This window comes from Arachis hypogaea, chromosome 5, assembly GCF_003086295.3.
Source record: "Arachis hypogaea cultivar Tifrunner chromosome 5, arahy.Tifrunner.gnm2.J5K5, whole genome shotgun sequence".
Classification (NCBI taxonomy): Eukaryota; Viridiplantae; Streptophyta; class Magnoliopsida; order Fabales; family Fabaceae; genus Arachis; species Arachis hypogaea.
Genome location: NC_092040.1, coordinates 36643844 through 36662604, shown reverse-complemented (window position 1 = coordinate 36662604; position 18761 = coordinate 36643844). Strand labels below are relative to the sequence as shown.

The following is an 18761-nucleotide window of genomic DNA, read 5'->3' as shown; positions in this document are numbered from 1 at the left end:
GCCTCCTTAGTACTGCTTGGTGCATTTTGCATTCCAGAAAGACTTTGAGAAATCATATTGACTTGTTGGGTCAATATTTTATTCTGAGCCAAAATGGCATTCAGAGTGTCAATCTCAAGAACTCCTTTCTTCTGACTAGTCCCATTGTTCACAGGATTTCTTTCAGAAGTGTACATGAATTGGTTATTTGCAACCATTTCAATCAGTTCCTGAGCTTCAGTAGGCGTCTTCTTCAGATGAAGAGAGCCTCCAGAAGAGCTATCCAAAGACATCTTGGATAGTTTAGAGAGACCATCATAGAAAATACCTATGATGCTCCATTCAGAAAGCATATCAGAAGGACATTTTCTGATTAATTGTTTGTATCTTTCCCAAGCTTCATAGAGGGATTCTCCTTCCTTCTGTCTGAAGGTTTGGACTTCCACTCTAAGCTTACTCAATTTTTGAGGTGGAAAGAACTTTGCCAAGAAGGCGTTGACTAGCTTTTCCCAAGAGTCCAGGCTTTCTTTAGGTTGGGAATCCAACCATGTTCTAGCTCTGTCTCTTACAGCAAAAGGGAATAGCATCAGTCTGTAGACCTCAGGGTCAACCCCATTAGTCTTGACTGTGTCACAGATTTGCAAGAACTCAGCTAAAAACTGATGAGGATCTTCCAGTGGAAATCCATGGAACTTGCAATTCTGTTGCATTAGAGAAACTAATTGAGGCTTAAGCTCAAAGTTGTTTGCTCCAATGGCAGGGATAGAGATGCTTCTCCCATAGAAGTCGGGAGTAGATGCAGTAAAGTCACCCAGCACCTTCCTTGCATTGTTGGCATTGTTGTTGTTTTCGGCTGCCATTTGTTCTTCTTCCTTGAAGAATTCGGTCAGGTGCTCTAAAGAGAGTTGTGCTTTGGCTTCTCTTAGCTTTCTCTTCAAGGTCCTTTCAGGTTCAGGATTAGCCTCAACAAGAATGCCTTTGTCTTTGCTCCTGCTCATAAGAAAGAGAAGAGAACAAGAAAATGTGGAATCCTCTATGTCACAGTATAGAGATTCCTTTAGGTGTCAGAGGAAAAGAAGAGTAGAAGACAGAAGTGGAAAATTCGAACTTATCAGAGAGAATGGAGTTCGAATTTTGCATTAAAGGATAGTGTTAGTCCATAAATAGAAGGATGTGAGAAGGAGGGAAGTCATTTTCGAAAATTAAGTGAAAAATTTTGAAAACATTTTTGAAAAACATTACTTAATTTTCGAAAATGAAAATGGAAAAGAAATCAAGTGATTTTTGAAAAAGATTTTGAAATTAGAAATCAAAAGGATTTGATTGAAAACTATTTTAAAAAAAAGATGTGGTTAAGAAGATATGATTGATTTAAAAAATGTGATTGAGAAGATATGATTTGAAAAACATTTTAAAAAGATTTGATTTGAAAATTAAAAACTTGACTAACAAGAAAAGATAAGATTCAAACATTAAACCTTTCTCAACAGAAAAGGTAACATACTTGAAATGTTGAATCAAATCATTAATTGATAGTAAGTATCTTTAAAAATGGAAAGAAATTGGTTTTGAAAAAGATTTGATTGGAAAATTGATTTGAAAAAGATTTGATTTTGAAAAGATTTTGAAAACTTAGAAAAAAATTGATTTGAAAACAAAATCTTCCCTTCTAGCCATCCTGGCGTTAAACGCCCAGAATGGTGTCCATTCTGGCGTTTAACGCCCAAAATGCTACCCTTTTGGGCGTTAAACGCCCAACCAGGTACCCTGGCTGGCGTTTAAACGCCAGTCTGTCCTTCTTCACTGGGCGTTTTGAACGCCCAGCTTTTTTTGTGCAATTCCTCTGCTGTATGTTCTGAATCTTCAATTCTCTGTATTATTGACTTGAAAAGACACAAATTAAAAATATTTTTGGATTTTTAATAATAAGGACAAACCAAAATGCAACAAGAATCAAATAACAATGCATGCAAGACACCAAACTTAGCAGTTTGTATACTACTGACACTAACAAAATGAAAATGCATATGAGACACACAAAACAATCAAGTCAATAGAATTTCAAAGATTAGAGCAAGTAAATCATCAAGAACATCTTGAAGATCACTTAGACATATGAATGCATGCAATTGACACCAAACCTATGATGAGACACTAGACTCAAACAAGAAATATTTTTGGATTTTAGAATTTTGTAAAATTTTTTGTGTTTTTCGAAAATTAAGTGGAAAAAGATATCAAAATTCTTAATGAGAATTCCAGGAATCAGTGCAATGTTAGTCTAAGACTCCGGTCCAGGAATTAGACATGGCTTCACAGCCAGCCAAGCTTTCAAAGAAAGCTTCGGTCCAAAACACTAGACATGGCCAAAGGCCAGCCAAGCCTTAGCAGATCACTGCTCCAAAAGCAAGATTGATAAGAAATCAACAAGCTCTTGTGGTGATAAGTTGAAACCTCGGTCCAATGAGATTAGACATGGCTTCTCAGCCAGCCAGATTTCAACAAATCATCATGAAACTCTAGAATTCATCTTCAAGAATTTCGAAAAAAATAAATACCTAATCTAAGCAACAAGATGAACCGTCAGTTGTCCAGCCTGAACAATCCCTGGCAATAACACCAAAAACTTGATGTTGTTGCCGGATCTTGGCACTGATGTTACCAAAAGCTTGCTCAAAACTTGAACAATCCCCGGCAACGGCGCCAAAAACTTGACATGCGCGAAATTGTGAACAATACTTTTTCACAACTCTTATAATCCCCGGTCATGAACCCCAAAAACTTGGTAGTTCAGTACCATGGCATTACACAACTTCGCACAACTAACCAGCAAGTGCACTGGGTCGTCCAAGTAATAAACCTTACGCGAGTAAGGGTCGATCCCACGGAGATTGTTAGTATTGAAGCAAGCTATGGTCATCTTGTAAATCTTAGTCAGGCAAACTCAAATGTATATGATGATGAACGAAAATAACACAAAGGTAAAGATAGAGATACTTATGTATTTCATTGGTAGGAACTTCAGATAAGCGCATGAAGATGCCTTCCCTTCCGTCTCTCTGCTTTCCTACTGTCTTCATCCAATCCTTCTTACTCCTTTCCATGGCAAGCTTAAGCAAGGGTTTCACCGTTGTCAGTGGCTACCTCCCATCCTCTCAGTGAAAGCGATTGCATATGCTCTGTCACAGCATAGCGGAATTCATCTGTCGGTTCTCAATCAGGCTGGAATAGAATCCAGTGATTCTTTTGCGTCTGTCACTAACGCCCCGCCCTCAGGAGTTTGAAGCACGTCACAGTCATTCAGTCATTGAATCCTACTCAGAATACCACAGACAAGGTTAGACCTTCCGGATTCTCTTGAATGCTGCCATCAGTTCTCGCCTATACCACGAAGACTCTGATCTCACGGAATGGTTGGCTCGTTTGTCAGGCGAGCACTCGGTTGTCAGGCGATCAACCATGCATCGTGCAATCAGGAATCCAAGAGATATTCACTAGAGCCTTGAACGCTTATAGAACAAGAATGGTTGTCAGTCACCTTGTTCATGGGTGAGAATGATGATGAGTGTCACGGATCATCACATTCATCAAGTTGAAGAACAAGTGATATCTTGGATAAAGAACAAGCGGAATTGAATGGAAGAACAATAGTAATTGCATTAATACTCGAGGTACAGCAGAGCTCCACACCTTAATCTATGGTGTGTAGAAACTCCACCGTTGAAAATACATAAGCATAAGGTCTAGGCATGGCCGAATGGCCAGCCTCCCAATGATCTAAGATAGCATAAAAATGAAGATAGCTACCAAAGTCTCTATCATGATCTAAGAACTAGATGTCCAAAGATGATCTAGAGATCTCAAGTGATCAAAAGATCCAAAGATTTCTAATACAATAGTCAAAGGTCCTACTTATAGAAAACTAGTAGCCTAAGGTGTACAGAAATGAGTAAATGACATAAAAATCCTCTTCCGGGCCCACTTGGTGTGTGCTTGGGCTGAGCAATGAAGCAAATTTCGTGCAGAGACTCTTCTTGGAGTTAAACGCCAGCTTTGGTGCCAGTTTGGGCGTTTAACTCCCATTTGGGTGCCAGTTCCAGCGTTTAACGCTGGGATTTCTTGAGGTTACTTTGAACGCTGGTTTGGGCCATCAAATCTTGGGCAAAGTATGGACTATCATATATTGCTGGAAAGCCCAGGATGTCTACTTTCCAACGCCGTTGAGAGCGCGCCAATTGGGCTTCTGTAGCTCCAGAAAATCCACTTCGAGTGCAGGGAGGTCAGAATCCAACAGCATCTGCAGTCCTTTTTGGTCTCTGAATCAGATTTTTGCTCAGGTCCCTCAATTTCAGCCAGAAAATACCTGAAATCACAGAAAAACACACAAACTCATAGTAAAGTCCAGAAAAGTGAATTTTAACTAAAAACTAATAAAAATATACTAAAAACTAACTAGATCATAACAAAAACATACTAAAAACAATGCCAAAAAGTATACAAATTATCCGCTCATCAGCGCCCTAGGGTTATCCCTCTTTTCGACTCGACGCGGGCGCACACTGTGTGCATCCGCGTGCTTTGACGAAGATGGGAATCGACGCGTGCGTGCCTTGTGCGCTTACGCGTGGGTGGTGAGAGTTGGTAAGTGTGCGTGCGCGCACGCGTGCGCGTGCGCGTACCCGTACTTGGGGCTGGGCTGGAGGCTTAAAGTTGGCCCAGAGTTAGCACAACTCTCAGGTCATTGGCTTAGAAGTTGCATCATTGGATCGGTGCGCACGCAGCATGTGCGCGAGTGCGCGCTTTCTCGTATAAACTTATGGGCGCGCAGTGCGCGTCTGCGCGATAAAGGTTGGGCCAGAGGCTTAGTGCTGGCTTAAGGGAGGCCTAACACTCTGAAAAGTATATGGGCACACGGAAAGTGCGCGTCCGCGTGCTCTCCCTTAAAGGTGTATGGACGCACACGCACGTTGTGCGCGTCCGCGTGGAACGAGTTGGGCTAAGAGCACAATGTTCGCATAAGAGAGGCCCAACTCTCTGGAAAATGTGTGGGCTGCATCCGCTCATGGGCGCGTGCGCGTACAGCGTGCGCACGTGCCATTCTCTCTTTTTTTTCATCTGCTAAAAAATAAAAAATTTTTCAAGAGCTCCCTATAATGCCTACAGCTCTTTATTCACTCAAAAATCATACAATTCACAAAAATGCAATTTGATTTATTCATCTACTACTAAGCACAACATACATGTGACTATGCTAACAATCAATTTATTAAGGCAACTAGAATGAAATGGGGGACTACCTACAATGGTAACTCAAATCACTTATTAATGAAATCTACAAGAGAGTGGAAAGAGTATACCATGGTGGGGTGTCTCCCACCTAGCACTTTTAGTTAAAGTCCTTAAGTTGGACATTTTGAGAAGTTCATTGTCATGGCGGCTTATGTTTGTACTCATCTTTGAATATCCAAGGATCTTTGCTTCTCAATTGGTTGATAGAATTTCCAACCATCTTCGCCAAGCTTGGGCAAAGTTCAACCCAAGATATGAGTTCTCCTAGTTGGTCTTCATTCTTCGATCCGGGATCCCATATCTTATTTTTGCACCCGTCTTCAATTTGATCTTCATACTTTCTCTTTCCGGGTGGTTGACACATAGAATTCTCTTTAGCACACCAAGCTTTCCTTCTAGACCCATACAAAGTGGCACTCTTCCAATCATAGTCCCCATACCTTATGAGCTTGACCTTAATAAGCCTAATTCCGAATTTCCAACCACTACACAACTCCTTCCTACTTTTAATTCCACAAAGAGCTCTAAGTTGTCCATCCGTTTCAATCAAACCATATTCAAGTGAGAAAGTAAAGCTTAGGGATAAGAATTTTACCCACTTGAATGTTGTGGAGGATGGTGACTTGAGAAGGAGAGCTTCCCCACACTTAGACAAGGCAAGATCTATTTTCTTATGCTCTTCTTTGACTATCCCCACCTCTTGACAAATTTCTTCAATTTCAAACTTTTCCCCTTTGTCATTTAGCTTGGTGTTGTCTTCAAGAATTTCGATTTCTTGCCCAATGGGAGGTGACTCAATTTTGGATAGGAATTCATTGATGAATAAATCTATCTCTTGATCAACCTCTTCATATTCTTCAATTTCAATATACACCATGCCAACTTTTTCTCCTTGGTAGCTCTCTTTCGATTCATTCTCTTCTTCATTGTTTACCAAGGGTATGGGAGATTGTGCACACTCTTCTATGGTTTCAACTTCATGTCCAATGGGAGAGGATTCAATTATAGATAGAAACTCATCCATAATTGAATCTATTTCTTGATCAACCTTTTCATATTCTTCAATCTTAATACACTTCGGAGGTTGTTGAGATTCACATGGTAGTTCCGCATCTCTTAAGTCTTGGACCACTTCCTCCTTTGTTTCAATAATCATAGGCTTCTCCAATTGCTCCACCACTACTACCGATTCTTCCTTTTTCACCAGATTTTCTGATATCTTCTCCATGCCTTGCTTTTCCTTTGGTTTTCACATGGGGTTACGGAAACAACTTGAGTATTCAAGCATTGATGGGCTAAAGCGTGCACCACCTTGGTCAAGTTGGTCACAAACTCAAGTGTATCCTGCTTCATGGCTTCTTGTCCTTGGAGTAACAAAGTGAGAGAATCGTCTATTGGGGCTTGGGGTGAGTAGGAAGGTTCATTATTTTGGAGAGAGGGTTCATGGTAGGAAGGTGGTTCTTCTTGGTAAAATTGTGGAGAAGATGTACATTGAGGTGGTTCTTCATAGTAATCTTGATAGGGTTGTGGTGGTTCTAAGGGTTCTTGCTCATAATGATCACAAGAATGTGGTATCGGTGATTGGTCATATGATGGATAAGGATCACATAAAGGTACTTGGTAGCAAGGGACTTGTGAGTATGGTTGAGCATCATGTTGAGGATAAGATTCATAGGCATATGGTGGTGGTTGATTATCACAAAAGGAGTCACCATAGCCATTGAATTGGCATGCATTAGGATGGAAATTATACCTATAAGTATCCAGAGGTTGTTACCAATAGGAGTGATCAATTCCTTGAGACTCCTCCCATCTTTGTTGATTCCATCCTTGGTACATGTTATCATTGAAGTTCACATTTCCTACAACACAATTAGAGCCAAACTCATAGCCAAAGTGAGAATTCATTATGGTAAAACAAAATAAAACTAACAAAGACTAGAGAACAAGGAAAAGACAAAACTATTCACACTATTCACATATGTACAATAACCAATAACATAACACCATTGCAAATCCCCAGCAACGGCGCCATTTTGATGATTAGATTTTTGACGGTTCAGAATTTCACTAATGAAATCTCGTTGTAAAGTATAGTCTCTAAACCAACAATAATCCTTTCATACAAACATTTGTTTGTCACAAGTACAAACCCCTAAAATCTATAAACCGAAGTATTTAAACCTCGGGTCGTCTCTCAAAGGACTTGCAGGGTAGTGTTCTTGTTATTGGTTATGGACTTGTCTATTTTGGGGTTTTAGATGAGAGACATGGAAAGTAAATGAAAATGAAATTTTATTAACAAAACGGTCTTGGCAAGGTTTGATGGTCGAGGACCTATATCATTATCACTAATCACAATTATGATAGTTGCAAGGATCAATCCCACTTAGTCATCCTTTAACTAATAGCAAAGGAAAGTCAAGTGAGTTATATCAATACAAGTCCATAAATCCTAGCTTCCACTAATTGAATTAATGAAGGCTAGAGTTAATGGCTATCAACTATCAATCACTTGGATATTAGCAACTCAAGAGTTCCTAAGTTATCTTCCCAAGCCAAGAACATAAAATTCTACTCTAACATCCTCCCAAGCATTTCATCAAACACTTGGAAGGCACAAAAGAAAAGTATAGTAAATCACAACAAGAATGAATTCTAACAACAATTGAATGCAAAAGATTAACAACAACAATTAAGAAAATCACAATTATCATGAATTACCTCAAATTGCATTATTGAAAGTAAACAAAAGAACAAAAATATATTCACAACAAAGTGAAGAATTACATGAATTGAAATACAAAACTAGAGAGAAGGAAGAAGAGATGAGTAGGAATTGATAAAGGAATAGTAAATCAAAGCATGAATTAAACCTAGATCTAAGAGGAGAGATTAACCTAAACCTAATCCTAATTCTAGAGAGAAGTGAGAGCTTCTCTCTCTAGAAACTACTTCTAAACTAATCCTAATGTGTATGAATGAACTAAAACTAAGCTAGAATGCAAAAGTGAATGCCTTCCCCTTCAATCTTTGGTCCTTTAAAGTGCTTTGGCGCCAAAATTGGTTGTGACTGGACCCCACAGCTTCCTAGAAATTGCTGGGCACGTTTTCTGTTTAAAACTCACGTGCGGCCTTCGGCGCGGACGCGCACGGTACGCGTACGTGTCCCTGGCCAATTTCGCAATGTGCGCGCGAGCGCCTTGTGCGCGTGTGCGTCCTTGGCCGAGATCAGTTCTTTGGCTTGTTGTGCTTCTCTCCACTTGCATGCTTCCTTCCTTGCTTCTTTGATCCATGCCTAGGCTATTTCAACCTGAGATTACTAGCAAACACATCAAGGCACCTTATGAAATCAAGTATGAATTAAAATTACCAAATTAAAGGTTTAAAAAGCATGTTTTTACATTCAAGCACAAATGCGGGAGAGATTACAAAACTATGCTAATTCATTGGCTAAATGTGAGAAAAGGTTAACAAAATGCTCTAAATTCAACACAAGATAAACTGTAAAAATGGGGTTTATCACGTAGCCACCTTTACTTTATCAGTTGATGTATGTGTGTGTTACTTATTGCTTTATCATCTATCAGTTACGATGAAAACATCTGTACTTTGCGTTTTGATATTATTTAATTTCCGCATCATGTCTTAATTTAATTTGTAGATTTATTTATTCCCGTGTGCATTCAATAGACATTTCATTTAAAACTCCGGAAACAAAACATATTCATTAGTTACGATCCCATGCATAGTACATAGCATTCAGGTCTGGTCCTCACTAATTCGAATCAGCCTGGTTCGAAATACAATTTGTGTAATTCGAACCTACTTGGTTCGAATTACGTTAAATTACGTGCATGGAGGTAATTCGAACCTCCTTGGTTCGAATTACTTGAAGAGTGTAATTCGAACTCCCTTAGTTCGAATTATAAGCTCATAGTTCGAACCAAATCGGTTCGATTTATATATAAATGTAAATCGAACTATGCTAGTTCGAATTATATATAAATGTCCTTTGGTTGATTGATGAAACAATTTTCAAATTAGCTGATTCACGTAAAATCTAGCTTCCCTTGGCTTCTGTTTTTTGCCCTATATATATATATAATAATAGTAATTGTTAATTTAGTAAAGAAAATTATAAATAAAATTTAGAATGTTGTTTCACATCCAATAACTACGATTTTGATAATTTAAAAAGTTCAATAGAGATAATTTTATATGTAATTATCTTTAGTTTTTTATTTAAAATTTAATTTATTTTTTTATTATTTTGGTGGAGTTTAAGGGTATTATTTGAGATTTTTTATTTAGGATTAATTTATATAATTTAGACTTTGTAGCTTAGGATTTTAGGTTTAGGATTAGGATTATTGTATATAATTTAAGATTTGAAAATTTGAATTTAGGATTTAAAATTTATAAATTACGGTATTTATGGGGTTTAGAATTTATTAGATTATGATATAGTATTTATGGTGTTAGGGTTTAGGTTTTAATTTAAAAGGTTAATGATTTTAGATTTAAAGTTAAGAGTTTAATGAATATGATTGAATGTTTAGGATTTAGGATTTAAGATTCAAAGAAATTAGTGTTGAGAGAGTTTAGAATTTATACTTTAGAATTGAAGTTTGAAGATAATAACGGGGTTTATTGTTTAAGGTCAAAATTTGAGAATTGACAAAATTTAAAATTTTAAATAATTAAAAATTTATGATCTTAATTTAAAAAAAAATTGTTTCAATTAAAATGTAAGTAGGTGTTCATTAAACCAACTAAGAATGATGATAAAGTATCTAACGAAAATATAAAAATATATTTAATTTATTACGTTAATTGGTTTCATTAATATATAATTAAAAAAGTTTGCATTAATTAAATTAAATGAATTTATTGTCACTATTATGCACTTGATCTTATTAAAATGGTGGGAGTGAAATATTTTTAATTATGACTATATTCTCCGTTAGAAGAATAATTTATATTTAATTTTTTATTGTGATTGGAGTTAAATGACACAAACACACACACACACACATATATATATATATATATATATATATATATATAATAATAATAATAATAATAATAATAATAATAATAATAATAATAATAATAATAATAATAATAATAAAATTATTTTTATAATTAAATTTAATTATTATTTTTTTATGTCTCCCATAAGTTATTTTTAATAATATTAATGTACAATTTTTAAATACTAAAAATCGATTAATAATTTTATTAAATATTAAGGACATAAATATAATAAAAAATAATAGAAATAAAATACAATAAGAAAAACATAAAATAAATTAAACCTTTAAATTTTACGAAATTCTTTTGTTACAGGTTTATGGTAAGATTAACTTTGCTTTTTTAATAGAGAGAGTGAGACCTTAATTCTTTCAACAATTCTTTCACATAGTTATTATTATTATTATTATTATTATTATTATTATTATTATTATTATTATTATTATTATTATTAGACGGAAACTAAGTCCAAGAGAAAGAAAATAAATAACCCTTTATTGAGTTTGAAATAAAAATAATCCAAACATTTAATCATAATAATTAACACAACATAATACTTATTTCATTAATTTATTTTATCTATTACAGTCTATTGTTTCTACTTTTAGTCAAATCATTTTTTGAAAAACAATTTAACACATGTTTACCAACCAATTTTTTCACGTTACTTCAGCATATAAGAAAAATTACTCCTTTCATCATTGTAGCACTGCTCATATTAATATGGACCATGGCCTTGTTTATAAATATTTCCTTAATATGTATCTCTTCTGCATGTGCTTTCATTTCGCTGAACATATGGAGTATGACGTATTCCTATACCCTAGCTTGTTGAATGTTCAGTTTCAATTCAAATGTATAGGCCCCCCATGGCCCGTTCTTGTATTAGATTTTTTATTTTTTTTGGTGTCTATCATTCTTGTATTAGATGTGAAAGGGAATCAACTTTCTATCTTGTTAGTTTCTTTTGTATCTAATTTAATAATCAAATTCACTCTCTATTTTTATTTCATAATAATAACCTATATTTGGATATCTAAAAAATTATAACATTGCTTAAACGTTAAATATACGTACGTTATATCTTTTTCTTTTTTCTTTTTTAAGAAAAATCCTCCAAATTATCACTCGTTGCATCGTCTTTTTTCGCTATTCATCCAAAATGCACAGAGATTACCTTCCTTTTTAATGGTAGAAACAGATAAAAAGAACCAATGCCTGCGATAATTTCTTATTAACTTCCATCACTACTAGAAAACTTATTATTACAGACGGAAATTTCTGACGAATTTTATCCCACTGAAATACAGACGGAATTTTAGAGGGATTTTTTTGTCGAAAAATAAAAAAATAGATTAGCATAAATTATAGACGGAAAAGAGAATTCGTCTATAATTCCGTCGAAAAAATTATTTTTTTCTGTGAAATGGTTACAGACAGATTTTTCATCTGTAATTAAGTAGACAAAACGCGCGTTTTATTAAATTATTACAGATGGAAAATCCGTCTGTAATTTAAATAAAATCCGTCGAAAATATTGAAAACCCTAGTTGAAGATTAACTCCATTCACTCGCCATTCACACCTAGTTACTCGCCATTCACTCCATTCACTCGCCATTCACTTCGCCCTGCACCCCGCCGCCGACAGCCACCGCAGTTTCTGCCGCCACTGCAGCCACGCAGCCCCGCATCAGCCCTCGCAACTCCCCGCAACCCCCACAGCCTCGCAGCCCCTCAGCGGCGCAGCCACCGCAGCCCCTACACAGACACAGCCTCCACCGCCACCGTAGAAGATCCGTCGCTGTCGGATTCCGAGCTTCTTTTCGTTCCAGATCAGCGCTTTCTTTGTCAGATTCCCTTCGCGCAGCTGGTAGATCGCAAACCCTAACTTTTCTATTTGTTCGTATTTATTTATGTTATGTTATTTGTACCATTTGGTGTAGGATTCCAGCTGCACAGATTTCATTATCATCAATCTGAAAAACTGAAAAACTGTGGAGTGTGCTTTGGAAGATATCAGAAAAGACCGAATCAATGGGGGTTGAGGTAAAAGGTCCCGACCCCAAACGCGGTTACTTCTATGGTTTGTGATCTAATTTCTCTTATTTTTTATCAGATGATGATGTGATGTTTCTCCGTTTACTCAATTTTTTAATCCGAGTCAGTTACTTCCATGGTTTGTGTTCTGATTCTTCTTATTTTTTAATCAGAGATGATGTGATTTTTCTTCGTTTACTCTATTTTTTTAATCCAAGTCAAGCAAGATCATACCAGCAAACGCGTTTTCAACTTTTTCCTTTCTTGAAATGAACGAATTCATCGTTTTGCTGAATGTTGACTCACATCCTTGTTGATCTCGAATTCCCTCTCTCAACTTCATCCCTAATCTCTTCCATGCTTGGTTCAATGGCCCAACAAATCCCCAATCCTACTGCTCAAGTCTATATGGTGTTGGTATGCGAAATTGTGATCAATACTTTTCACAACTCAAATAATCTCCGGTAATGAATCCAAAAACTTGGTGTTCAATACCATGGCATAAACACAACTTCGCACAACTAACCAGCAAGTGTACTGGGTCGTCCAAGTAATAAACCTTACGCGAGTAAGGGTCGATCCCACAGAGATTGTTGGTATGAAGCAAGCTATGGTCACCTTGTAAATCTTAGTCAGGCAAACTCAAATGGACATGGGTGATACACGAATAAAACATAAAGATAAAGATAGAGATACTTATGTAATTCATTGGTGGGAATTTCAGATAAGCGCATGAAGATGCTGTGTCCCTTCCGTCTCTCTGCTTTCCTACTGTCTTCATCCAATCCTTCTTACTCCTTTCCATGGCAAGCTTATGCAAGGGTTTCACCGTTGTCAGTGGCTACCTCCCATCCTCTCAGTGGAAATGTTCAACGCACCCTGTCACGGCACGACTATCCATCTGTCGGTTCTCAATCAGGCCGGAATAGAATCCAGTGATTCTTTTGCGTCTGTCACTGACGCCCCGCCTTCAGGAGTTTGAAGCACGTCACAGTCATTCAATCATTGAATCCTACTCAGAATACCACAGACAAGGTTAGACCTTCCGGATTCTCTTGAATGCCGCCATCAGTTCTAGCCTATACCACGAAGACTCTGATCTCACGGAATGGCTGGCTCGGTTGTCAGGCGAGCGCTCGGTTGTCAGGCGATCAACCATGCATCGTGTATCAGGAATCCAAGAGATATTCACCCAATCTAAGGTAGAACGGAGGTGGTTGTCAGTCACACGTTCATAGGTGAGAATGATGATGAGTGTCACGGATCATCACATTCATCAAGTTGAAGAACAAGTGATATCTTAGAACAAGAACAAGCGGAATTGAATAGAAGAACAATAGTAATTGCATTAATACTCGAGGTACAGCAGAGCTCCACACCTTAATCTATGGTGTGTAGAAACTCCACCGTTGAAAATACATAAGAACAAGGTCTAGGCATGGCCGAATAGCCAGCCTCCCAAAGAGGGTTCAATCATAAAAACATGATCAAAAAGCCCTCTAATACAATAGTAAAAGGTCCTACTTATAGAGAACTAGTAGCCTAGGATTTACAGAGATGAGTAAATGACATAAAAATCCACTTCCGGGCCCACTTGGTGTGTGCTTGGGCTGAGCAATGAAGCATTTTCGTGTAGAGACTCCTCTTGGAGTTAAACGCCAGCTTTGGTGCCAGTTTGGGCGTTTAACTCCCATTCTTGTGCCAGTTCCGGCGTTTAACGCTGGGAATTCTGAGGGTGACTTTGAACGCCGGTTTGGGCCATCAAATCTTGGGCAAAGTATGGACTATCATATATTGCTGGAAAGCCCAGGATGTCTACTTTTCAACGCCGTTAAGAGCGCGCCAATTGGGCTTTTGTAGCTCCAGAAAATCCACTTCAAGTGCAGGGAGGTCAGAATCCAACAGCATCTGCAGTCCTTTTCAGCCTCTGAATCAGATTTTTGCTCAGGACCCTCAATTTCAGTCAAAAAATACCTGAAATCACAGAAAAACACACAAACTCATAGTAAAGTCCAGAAAAGTAAATTTTAACTAAAAACTAATAAAAATATACTAAAAACTAACTAGATCATACTAAAAACATACTAAAAACAATGCCAAAAAGCGTACAAATTATCTGCTCATCACAACACCAAACTTAAATTGTTGCTTGTCCTCAAGCAACTGAAAATCAAATAAGATAAAAAGAAGAGAATATGCAATGAATTCCAAAAACATCTATGAAGATCAGTATTAATTAGATGAGCGGGGCTTTTAGCTTTTTGCCTCTGAACAGTTTTGGCATCTCACTCTATCCTTTGAAATTCAGAATGATTGGCTTCTTTAGGAACTCAGAATCCAGATAGTGCCATTGATTCTCCTAGTTAAGTATGATGATTCTTGAACACAGCTACTTATTGAGTCTTGGCTGTGGCCCAAAGCACTCTGTCTTCCAGTATTACCACCAGATACATACATGCCACAGACACATAATTGGGTGAACCTTTTCAGATTGTGACTCAGCTTTGCTAGAGTCCCCAATTAGAGGTATCCAGGGTTCTTAAGCACACTCTTTTTGCCTTGGATCACAACTTTATTTCTTTCTCTTTTTTTTTCCTTCTCTTTTTTCTTTTCGTTTTCTTTTCTCCCTCTTTTTTTTCGTTTTTTTTTGTATTCACTGCTTTTTCTTGCTTCAAGAATTATTTTTATGATTTTTCAGATCCTCAGTAACATGTCTCCTTTTTCATCATTCTTTCAAGAGCCAACATTCATGAACCACAAATTCAAAAGACATATGCACTGTTTAAGCATACATTCAGAAAACAAAAGTACTGCCACCACATCAAAATAATTAAACTGTTATAAAATTCAAAATTCATGCAATTCTTTTCTTTTTCAATTAAGAACATTTTTCATTTAAGAGAGGTGATGGATTCATAGGACATTCATAACGTTAAGGCATAGACACTAAGACAATAATGATCACAAGACACAAACATAGATAAACATAAGCATAATTTTCGAAAAACAGAAAATAAAGAACAAGGAAATTAAAGAACGGGTCCACCTTAGTGATGGCGGCTTGTTCTTCCTCTTGAAGATCCTATGGAGTGCTTGAGCTCCTCAATGTCTCTTCCTTGTCTTTGTTGCTCCTCTCTCATGATTCTTTGATCTTCTCTAATTTCATGGAGGAGGATGGAATGTTCTTGGTGCTCCACCCTTAGTTGTCCCATGTTGGAACTCAATTCTCCTAGGGAGGTATTTAGTTGCTCCCAATAGTTTTGTGGAGGAAAGTGCATCCCTTGAGGCATCTCAGGGATCTCATGATGAGTGGGATCTCTTGTGTGCTCCATCCTCTTCTTAGTGATGGGCTTGTCCTCATCAATGGGTATGTCTCCCTCTATGTCAACACCAACCGAATAACAGAGGTGACAGATGAGATGAGGAAAGGCTAACCTTGCCAAGGTAGAGGACTTGTCCGCCACCTTATAAAGTTCTTGGGATATAACCTCATGAACTTCTATTTCTTCTCCAATCATGATGCTATGAATCATGATAGCCCGGTCTATAGTAACTTCGGACCGGTTGCTAGTGGGAATGATTGAGCGTTGGATAAACTCCAACCATCCTCTAGCCACGGGTTTGAGGTCATGCCTTCTCAGTTGAACCGGCTTCCCTCTTGAATCTCTCTTCCATTGGGCGCCCTCTTCACAAATGACTGTAAGGACTTGGTCCAACCTTTGATCAAAGTTGACCCTTCTAGTGTAAGGGTGTTCATCTCCTTGCATCATGGGCAAGTTGAATGCCAACCTTACATTTTCCGGACTAAAATCCAAGTATTTCCCCCGAACCATAGTAAGCCAATTCTTTGGATCCGGGTTCACACTTTGATCATGGTTCTTGGTGATCCATGCATTGGCATAGAACTCTTGAACCATTAAGATTCCGACTTGTTGAATGGGGTTGGTAAGAACTTCCCAACCTCTTCTTCGGATCTCATGTCGGATCTCCGGATATTCACTCTTTTTGAGTTTGAAAGGGACCTCGGGGATCACCTTCTTCAAGGCCACAACTTCATAGAAGTGGTCTTGATGCACCCTTGAGATGAATCTCTCCATCTCCTATGACTCGGAGGTGGAAGCTTTTGCCTTCCCTTTCCTCTTTCTAGAGGTTTCTCCGGCCTTGGATGCCATAAATGGTTATGGAAAAACAAAAAGCAATGCTTTTACCACACCAAACTTAAAAGGTTTGCTCGTCCTCGAGCAAAAGAAGAAAGAAGAGAGTAGAAGAAGAAGAAATAGAGGAGAAGGGAATGGCTTTTGGGTTCGGCCAAAAAGGGGGGACAAGTAGTGGTGTTTAGGTTGTGTGAAAATGAAGGAGTGAAGAAGAGAGAGAGTGTGGGTAGGTGGGGATCCTGTGGGGTCCACAGATCCTGAGGTGTCAAGGAAAAGTCATCCCTGCACCAAATGGCATGCAAAAATGCGTTTTGAGCAAATTCTGGCGTTAAACGCTGGGCTAGTGCCCATTTCTGGCGTTTAACGCCAAGTGCTTGCCCTTTTCTGGTGTTTAACGCCAGTCTGGTGCCCCTTTCTGGCGTTAAACGCCCAGAATGGTGCCAGATTGGGCGTTAAACGCCCATCTGCTAACCTTACTGGCGTTTAAACGCCAGTAGGTTCTTCCTCCAGGGTGTGCTATTTTTCTTCCTGTTTTTCATTCTATTTTTGCTTTTTCAATTGATTTTGTGACTTCTCATGATCATCAACCTACAGAAAACATAAAATAACAAAAGAAAATAGATAAAATATAACATTAGGTTGCCTCCCAACAAGCGCTTCTTTAATGTCAGTAGCTTGACAGAGGGCTCTCATGGAGCCTCACAGATACTCAGAGCAATGTTGGAACCTCCCAACACCAAACTTAGAGTTTGAATGTGGGGGTTCAACACCAAACTTAGAAGTTGGTTGAGGCCTCTCAACACCAAACTTAGAGTTTGACTGTGGGGGCTCTGTTTGACTCTGTTTTGAGAGAAGCTCTTCATGCTTCCTCTCCATGATGACAGGGGGATATCCTTGAGCCTTAAACACCAAGGATTCTTCATTCACTTGAATGATCAATTCTCCTCTATCAACATCAATCACAGCCTTTGCTGTGGCTAGGAAGGGTCTGCCAAGGATGATGGATTCATCCATGCACTTCCCAGTCTCTAGGACTATGAAATCAGCAGGGATGTAATGGTCTTCAACTTTTACCAGAACATCCTCTACAAGTCCATGAGCTTGTTTTCTTGAATTGTCTGCCATCTCTAGTGAGATTTTTGCAGCTTGCACCTCAAAGATCCCTAGCTTCTCCATTACAAAGAGAGGCATGAGGTTTACACTTGACCCTAAGTCACACAAGGCCTTCCTGAAGGTCATGGTGCCTATGGTACAAGGTATTGAAAACTTCCCAGGATCCTGTCTCTTTTGAGGTAATTTCTGCCTAGAGGAGTCATCCAGTTCTTTGATGAGCAAAGGGGGTTCATCCTCCCAAGTCTCATTTCCAAATAACTTGTCATTTAACTTCATGATTGCTCCAAGGTATTTAGCAACTTGCTCTTCAGTGACATACTCATCCTCTTCAGAGGAAGAATACTCATCAGAGCTCATGAATGGCAGAAGTAAATTCAATGGAATCTCTATGGTCTCATTTTGAGCCTCAGATTCCCATGGTTCCTCATTGGGGAACTCATTGGAAGCCAGTGGACGTCCATTGAGGTCTTCCTCAGTGGCGTTCACTGCCTCTCCCTCCTCTCCAAATTCGGCCATGTTGATGGCTTTGCACTCTCCTTTTGGATTTTCTTCTGTATTGCTTGGAAGAGTACTAGGAGGGAGTTCAGTAATTTTCTTGCTCAGCTGTCCCACTTGTGCCTCCAAGTTTCTAATGGAGGACCTTGTTTCAGTCATGAAACTTTGAGTGGTTTTGATTAGATCAGAGACCATGGTTGCTAAGTCAGAGGTGTTCTGCTTAAAACTCTCTGTCTGTTGCTGAGAAGATGATGGAAAAGGCTTGCTATTGCTAAACCTGTTTCTTCCACCATTATTGTTGTTGAAACCTTGTTGAGGTCTCTGTTGATCCTTCCATGAGAGATTTGGATGGTTTCTCCATGAAGGATTATAGGTGTTTCCATAGGGTTCTCCCATGTAATTCACCTCTTCCATTGAAGGGTTCTCAGGATCATACGCTTCTTCTTCAGGTGAAGCTTCCTTAATACTGCTTGGTGCATTTTGCATTCCAGACAGACTTTGAGAAATCATATTGACTTGCTGAGTCAATATCTTGTTCTGAGCCAATATGGCATTTAGAGTGTCAATCTCAAGAACTCCTTTCTTCTGATTAGTCCCATTGTTTACAGGATTCCTTTCAGATGTGTACATGAATTGGTTATTTGCAACCATTTCAA

General features: G+C 38.2%; 1 non-coding gene across 1 annotated transcript; it reads left to right on the top strand.

Annotated features, from left to right (window-relative positions):
- The first annotated feature begins 326 nt into the window (after positions 1 to 326).
- Positions 327 to 434, top strand: LOC112804701 (small nucleolar RNA R71). The gene has a single exon (XR_003203318.1). It is a non-coding gene; the product is annotated as a small nucleolar RNA R71 (small nucleolar RNA).
- Positions 435 to 18761: the final 18327 nt, after the last annotated feature.